The sequence below is a fragment of the Benincasa hispida genome, chromosome 9, assembly GCF_009727055.1.
Source record: "Benincasa hispida cultivar B227 chromosome 9, ASM972705v1, whole genome shotgun sequence".
NCBI classification, from domain to species: domain Eukaryota; kingdom Viridiplantae; phylum Streptophyta; class Magnoliopsida; order Cucurbitales; family Cucurbitaceae; genus Benincasa; species Benincasa hispida.
Window position 1 is genome coordinate 78,785,874 of NC_052357.1, and position 8,872 is coordinate 78,794,745.

The window sequence follows — 8,872 nt, forward strand, 5'->3', positions numbered from 1 at the left end:
GTTTACCTTCCGGTATACCCGATATTTCTCCCACTTGCCCTAGGTTATTAACTTGGTATTCCTAGTCTTACTAGGTGATACTCAACAATTTAGCTGAGAGAATATTTGTAAACATATTATAGTGTACAATAGACTTCGTATTAAACTATATAGGAATGCATCTTATTCTCAATAATGACCAGGAAGTCATACATTCCTCCCACTACATTGATGTACTCTCAACTCTTTGAGTAAGACACATCTGACCTGTCTTAATAACTCTTGTTAACAGTGTTAATTCAATAGCTCTTTATTAAATAGATCTAGAAATCATTAAACTTTCTATACTTTGTTCTAATCATATTCTAGCCGTTTTAAATATCTGAATATTTGCAAATGGCGTTTTAATTAGTTTGATTCTTAACAGAAGCTGCTATGAGATAGAACAAACATAATTTTCGAAAATGAACATTTCATTTAGAACAAAAATATATACTTTTTTTCTTTACAAGATAACAAAAGCAAGTAAGATTATCATTATACAATAACATCTCCCACTGGTTAAGCTGAGCAAGCGGTCCTCATGAACTAGTTTGCCTATTTTGCTTGGCAAGGTACTGAGGGCATTTTCTTTTCCAATGTCATTCTTCGTTGCAGTGGAAACATTTTCATTTGTCTGCAGTGTTGTTCATGTCGTTCTTTCCAGCGAGTTTCTTCTTCCCTTTCCCTTTGCATTTCTTAGCAGGAATACTTTTACTCTGTGAAGAGGAAGCAACATCGGGCTTTTTGGAGGACGTTCCTCTCTTCTCAGCGGTCGTAACATTTACTTCTGATTGTAGACCTTTAGTTCTCAACATAGTCTGGTAAGCCTGTAGCTCATTCAACAAAGTAGTCAAACTGTATTCAATTTTATTCATGAGTGTATTTGTGCAAAACTACAGAAAACTCTTCAGAAGAGATTCTAAAATAAAACCGACTTGACTTCTCTCGTCAACAACAACGTCGTTTACTTCCACCACATTAAAGTGGACTATCATGTCCAGGACATGTTCACGAATAGAGGCCCCTTCTTTCATGCGACAGTTGTGAACGTACTTTATAGCATCATGGCTTAGGAAGAAGGACAGTTGCCCGAACATCCCTCGTAGAGATTCCATAATCTCTTTCGCAGTACCTATATCCTTATGTTTCTTCACCAAAACATCAAATATACTGGTGAAGATATAAGCACGGGCTTTATCATACGCATCCTGAACAGTTCGGTTTGTGTTAGAGCTTGGAGCAAGAGGACAATCTTCTGTTAAGACGAACTGTAAATCGTCTATCACCAGTATAGTATTCAACCTACGATGTCTAGGTGAAAACCCAATTTTAACATCTCACACCGCTCATGTGTACTCATAAAACCGGTTAACAACGCTCAATTATTTGGCCATCATCCCCAGGTAGGAGGTGTTCCGTAGACCGTCAACTTAAGTACCCCCAGCCTTAGATAGGATTATATACCGGTTGAGTTGGTAACCGTATTTTACAAGATGTCGACCTATTTTAACTATTAAAATAGGTGGATAACCTACGTAAGCATGCAACTTATCATTTTTATGGATTTTAATGTCTAATCCAATTTTATAACAACTTATAAAATAATAGACATACTTTGCATCCATAACATGCTTTTATATAACAATTATATAAAAAATCATTCCATGCATTTAACATAACAACTTATATAAAAAATATGGAATCCTACACATGCATACTATACATTATAACACTAATAATATATGCTACATAGCATATAATATGCACAAAATAGATAAATGATTTAATTCAAACATTCATAATGCATAATTAAACAAACACACTAAAATGGACCGGTTTTGGCATCCTAAGCTAGCCAAAAGCTACACTTATTACAATAATAAGCAGAAAAAAACCTTAAACTACCACCGAACACTTTAGACCAGCTCGAACCATTTGAAAAATGCTTGACCGAGCCTCAAAAACCTAAAAACAGCAAAAACTACCAAAAACTAGTCAAACCAGTCGAATTCGACTAGTCCAGACCATCTGGACCGGCTGAGCTGCCACCACCTGGCGCACGAGTTAAGCTTGGGTCGACGGGTCAGGGGAGAGTGTGGGTTTCCAGGTCGGTTAGGAACGGGTCAAAGTAAAGCAGCCATAGGTTAAGCTGAAAAATAGCCTAGGAAGGCATGAGCTAGGTCGGGCTGGTGAACTGGGCTATACACTGGGTCGGGTCGTCGGGTCTGGGATAGCCACACACGTCAGCTTTGCCTTATCAATTGGATCGGTACTCTGGGTCGGGTCAAGGGTAAAAAACTTGGTATGGGGAGTCGATCCAGGTCTGTGATCAATTTTTCACGAAATTGAAGCTGTCCACCAGGAAATTACAATAATTATTACAACCCAAGAGGAAAAATAGATGCCAAAATCAAAATTATCAATTTGACCACACACAACATTCATCACATGAATCAATATCCACCATATGCAAAAATTTAACAAAAAATTGAGTACTTTAAGCATGCTCTGATACCAATTGATGGAACGAACACATGTACAGCAGAAGAAAAGTGGATTTAAAGTACTATAATTAGGTTAATTACAAATGATAAGCATGCAACTAAATAAAGTAAAAGGAAGGAAAGAAGAAATACAACCTTTGTAGTCCCAAAGCTTGTCCAAATTAGCTTCAATCTCCTCATGAATGTTTCGTAGACCACCACGAGAGTCTTCTCGACTATACTCCAGTCTTAGAATAGGATGATGGGATCTGGTGAGTGACTAATTTGGAGAGGAAAAAACTAAGTCTTTGAGAGAAAATGTTATGAGATTATCACATAATCTCATCAAATTCCACTATGGCCAAGAGGATTTTTAAAAAAAAGAAACTCTTGTTTTTAATGCCCATTACATGCAAAACATACAATTTTGAGTTTGGTGAGAATTTGACACTAAAAAATCTATTATCTCAAAGTGGAATTTAGTGGGACAAGTGTCTTCAAATGAAGACAACAATTAGCGATGCAAAAGTTAGTATTTTCCACTCACAAATGTTGAATCTTTTCACTAATTTGGTCAAAGTTTGACTCTCAGAGTCCAAAGTCAACAAATTTGACTTTTTGACTTCCAAAGTCAAAAGTCAACATATTGAATTTCATTGAAATTTTGACCTACTCAACAAATTTAACTTTTAATGCAATTTTGACCAATTCCTTTTAATTTCAAAATTAATTCTAATAATCAATTTTAAAATTAAATTAATATTAAATAATTAATTAAAAAATTTAATTAATTTAATTTAATATTAAATCCAACACAAATCCCAATGAATATGAATCTCTATTCATAATCTTGATATTTAAATCTTATTTAAATATCTCATAATTTCTCTCTTTTTATATTTAATTCACAATTAAACATTAGGTTAAATATATCGTATATATTTACCCCTTTGCTCCAAAAACTGAATTTGAATACTTCAAATTCGTTCGTTACACTATTCTAAAGTTTAGTCCGATATGAGCTAGTAGGGGACCTCATGGACCTATAGATCATAGGCTCCAACAATCTGCGGTTAATTGGCTAAACTCTTTAATCTAATTAACCACCATTCGTTAACTATAGGGTCACTCCACTAAAGCCTAGTAGTTGCACTCCCCTCACTGTAGATATATTATGTCCATTTGATATAACCGTGATTAGTAAGTTAACCCCCGAGATTACATCTTGCTTCTTAAGTCCCACTGATCTTCTAATGAACAATTGGTTTGTGATCCAATCACTAAACCGAGTCCCTCTCGAGCCAATGAGAAGGTGGGACCCTTTGTTCAAGACTCGGAGTCAGCACTTAAAGGAACTACTCTCTACTATTCCTAAAAGCGAGTAGGAATGAATTCCGTCTTGCACCCTATGTCCCCAGCTATCTACCCGATCTTACCTTGAAATGGGAGGCTTATTGAGCCCGGGTTGTTGAGTCAACTCTCACCCATGCAAATCTAAAGATAATCCCGAATAAATAGGAATCATAGTTAGCTGAGGATTAGGTCAAGTTACCTAAGTCATCACTTTGAAATAGTGAGTCTTAAATAGTAAACAACGTTATAAAGTAAGAGTGACTTATTTGTTGGTTAGATCTTATGCAAACTCATTGCATAGGACGCCACCACGACTCATGTCAATACATGAACGAATCAGGATCACTTCGTTTGCAGCACTTTACAACAAATTGTAACAATTATAGAGTGGGCCGCATCCAATAGTGTTACCAGAAGAAGATACCCAACCTTATTTGTATACTATAGATCATTTTGACTATTTACTGAATTTGATCCAATCTTATGTCTCCACATAAAGTTCATGTATTCACTTAATAGCCATGGATCTTTAGTTTATTGGATTTAGACTTTACAAGTACAATTCACATATTTAACAATAATTTTATTGAATAAATGTCAATAACATCTTTATTGGTAATAGAATATGTTTAACATTACGAACTGCGAGTTTTAGGACATACAACCCAAGAAACTCCCACTTAGACTAAAACTCCAATGGATTTTACATATATACAAATATATATATAATGTTGAGTAATAAGAGAATAAATACAATAAACTAGGGCATCAGATACCAAGTACTTCTCCCACTTGCCCTAGTTTTCTCTATTTTGTAGTCCTAGTCCCACTAGGTGACCCTCGAACACTTTAGCCGAGAGGGCCTTTGGAAATGGATTAGCCAAGTTGTATTCAGCAGCAATCTGCGTGAAAATCACGTCTCCTCGATGTACATACTTAGCTTCCATGGTGGAGTCAGTAATACAACTTTACTTGATACTCCTCCACACTATAGCTCATTCGTTTAAAGTAAATCCCGAAGTACATTTCCTAGAATCTATATCGGTCTGAAAGTCAGAATCAATGTATCTAGTAAAGATCAGATCCTTAACACCATACACGAGCATATAGTCCCTCATTCTCCAAAGATACTTGAGGATGTTTTTAATAGTAGTTCAATGATCATATCCAGGATTGGATTGATATCTGCTAACAATTCCAACTACATATCATATGTTGGGACGTGTACACAACATGGCATACATTAGACTCCCTACTGTTAATGCATATGGAATTCGTCTCATAACCTCAGTCTCTTGAGGTGTCTTAGGGCACTATTCCTTAGACAGATGAATTCTATGCCTGAAATACAACATACCTTTCTTAGAATCTTGCATTTTATATTGAGACAACATCTTGTCTATATAAGATGCCTGAGACAAGATGTTGCCATTCTATTCTTGCCATTCCGAAAAATTGGGATCCCAAGAACATATTGTTCTTCTCCCAAATCCTTCATTTGGAATTGTGTGGCTAGCCATGTCTTAATGTCAGCTAGAAATTCTACTTCATTCCCAATGAGTAGAATATCATCAACATAAAGAACCAGAAAACCTACAGTTTTGTTGACAATCTTCTTCTATACACAAGGTCTTTCAACATTCTGTTCAAAGCCATAAGATTTGATCGCAATATGAAATCTCATGTTCTAGGATCGAGATACTTGTTTTAGCCCATAAATGGATCTATTAAGCTTACAAACCTTTTGCTCTTAACTTTGTGCAATAAACCCCTATGGTTAAGACATACAGGTACTCTCTTCAAGATAGCCATTCAAAAAAGCTGTCTTAACATCCATTTGCCAAATTTCATAATCATAAAAAGTGGCAATGGACAAGAGTATCCTAATAGACTTGATCGTGGCAACCGAAGAGAAGGTTTCTTCATAGTCCATCCCATCTCTTTAGGAAAACCTTTTTGCCACGACCCTAGCTTTGTAGGTTTGTACCTTACCAGCTTGCTCTTATTTTCTCTTGTAGATCCATTTGCAACCAATGAGTTTTATCCCTTCTGGTTGATCTATAAAATCCTAGATTGAATTATAGTACATTGACTCCATTTCGAGGTCCATGGCTTTTATCTACTGGTCTTTATCCACATCACCCATTACTTGTTAAAAAGTCAATAGATACTTTAAGCCATCATCAGGTATGACGACCTGAGTTTCAGTTAAACTCATATACTGATCAGGCTGTTGCACAACCCCTCCCACTATGTCGAGGCATTTTCAACTCTTGAGAAGGATGTGAAGTACTAGTTTTATCAATAACTCTTGTTGAAATACTTGGTCGATCAACAACTCTTGTTGACCTATCTGTAGTTTCTCTGGTTATCTCACTTAATACTAGCATAATGCATCATAAGTCTGATACACTTGTATGAAATGAGATAACCAGAGAAACTCCAGTAAACTATAGTATTTATATGAATCTCATTCAAATATTTATTTCTTTCATTCAAATACATTATATTAATTGTATCTCATACAATTAATTTTCTTTAATTAATTTAAACAATTCAAATTAATCCAAAATTAATTTATTCTCATTAACCTTTATTGAGTTACCGAGGGGACCTTATGGACCTACAGATTAGAAGCTCCAATAATACGAGATTAATTGATCAACATTCATTAACTGCCAGTCACTCTATTGCTATTTTGCGCTTGTGCCATTTTCTTTTTTTTTTTTTATTTTTTATTTTAAGACACTGCTTTAGGTGATAGAGATTAATATTTCATGCAAAGCTCTATTTGTGTCCAAGTTTTCTTGAGTTAGATCCAAGAATAAACTTAGCTTAAGTTTCCTGGCAAGCCCAGGTTGATCGCAAGGATTAGTTAGTACTAACGCAAGATGGTGACATGATCTTTCACGGTGATGATTAAGGCATAGATATGTGTGTTGAGATTATCAACTAAACTAAGTCAACATACTTGGAAGAGAAAGAAGTTGGACAAAGGTGATCCATTGACAAAATGTGTAATGCACTGGAATGTAATGTGATGATTCCTCAGTAACATGCAACAAGCTTGCATGAAATCAATGGAATGGGATGGGGTTGGGAAGACTATCTAGTAATCTCTAAGTATACATGTGTGATGCGTCTAGGTTCTATTCTCTACTTGAATCTTTTAATATCTCTCGATGTGTTTTCCACACTTATCTTATCTCTAGATGCATGCGTTTCCTACTATGAACAAATCAACATGATTAACTTTATCTCTAAAGCTATTCAATATTCTTACTTAATGCATTCAAAAGTTACTTACTCTCTCAAGTAGCTAACTATTTCTACTCAAATTGATTGATCAGATGGATTCAAGCATAAATGTTTAAGTAAACATCAAGTAAGCTGGACTCACACATGTAACTTAGCACATTAGCATTTAGTTCCACCCAACTCACAATGGATTTAGCTACTCATGATGAAGGAAAGTAAGAAAAGTGATGTGGAAATGAATGAAATCATGATTGAATTAATATTAATGAAATATTTCTACATAATCCTAGTTCAATCAAGACAATTAATGGAAGAAAATGCTAAGTAAGAAAAAGAAAAGTGTCAAGCCGCCAGGGTCAATCTCTTACTCTCTTACTCCAGCAAAACCTCCGTAATTGGCGGCGAAAATAGTGGTCGGTTTTCTCTTCTTCTTGCTAGTGGGTGGGGAACTAAGTCTGTATAGAGATTCTAACTGCCTACTCCTAAGTGTGAAATGTCTAACTGTCTTTTAGGTGGGCAACATCTCTTTTTATAGGCACTTGGGCTCAATAACTTGTGATTTGATAGCATTAAATTTTGTGTCTAGCTGTAGGCGCCTGCCATTCTGATTTGCTCAAACGCCGCCTGTCAGGTTACCCATACTACAAGTTGAGATTTGACGTTAAATGCATGAGGAAAATATATCATCTTGCGTCAGATGGGTTCCAACGCATGCTACCTGCGTTGGCTTCTTTGCAACATTTAGTGAACTTCCACGATTTCTACATTATCAAGCGTTATAGTGTATTTTCCTTTCAATAAGATGCTTTTGTTTGTATTGAACGCATATATGTAATTTTATGTGTTTTTCTATTGAAATGAATGTGTTTCTCATTATTTGATCCTAATTATTCTAACTTTAAGAGAACAATAACTTGTATTTCTACAAGTTATCACACCCCCAAATTTTGAATAATGTTTGCCCTCAAGCATTCCCAAAATAATCCCTTAATAATTCATTTAGCCTCAATGCATCAGCTCAACCTCTCATCATGTCTTCCAACTTAAGGGTCTGAGATCAGCATATAGTAATGTAAGTTTGCTTCCTTCCCAAAGAAATATATCCCTGATCTTTTAGGCTGCAAACACATTCCTAAAAAATCATTTTCATTTTCTTAAACATTCTTATCTTTCAAATTCAAAAATACGTTAGAAGGTGCACTCCTTCTAAAAGCTCTTTTTTCTAGCTGTTATTGCTTAATGTTCTTCCATGCATCGATCTAGGTAATTCACCTTCATTTTGGCTTGCCCCATGAGTGTCATGCGGACGTCTAACTACAAGAAAGTACTCTTCATGACTAAACTCTTGTCTAAGCTATAGACCTTAGACTTTCAACCTCTTCAAAGTCATCCTCCATAGGAATACCAACTCGCTCACATAATGCGTAGATTAACAATAGAAATATAACTAGCTGCGTGATTTTCTCTTGACGCTCTTGATTTGTTCTGCTATGATTAGTCCAATGTCAAGTAAAATGCATTGCATGATGCAGTATGTAGCCAACATTCTTTTCCTTGACACCGTTTCATCATGCATGGTTGGCATGATTCTGTTCTTGACAACATAAATCCATAGGTACACGTCGAGAAATACATTTCTGTTAGCCAAAGTCATAACGCCCATTGTGAGATTTGTTAGTTTCTTCTGGGCTTGTCTATGACTCGGGTCGCATCCTCCAACTGATATGGATTGGGTTGCTCAATGATGTGGTTGCCTT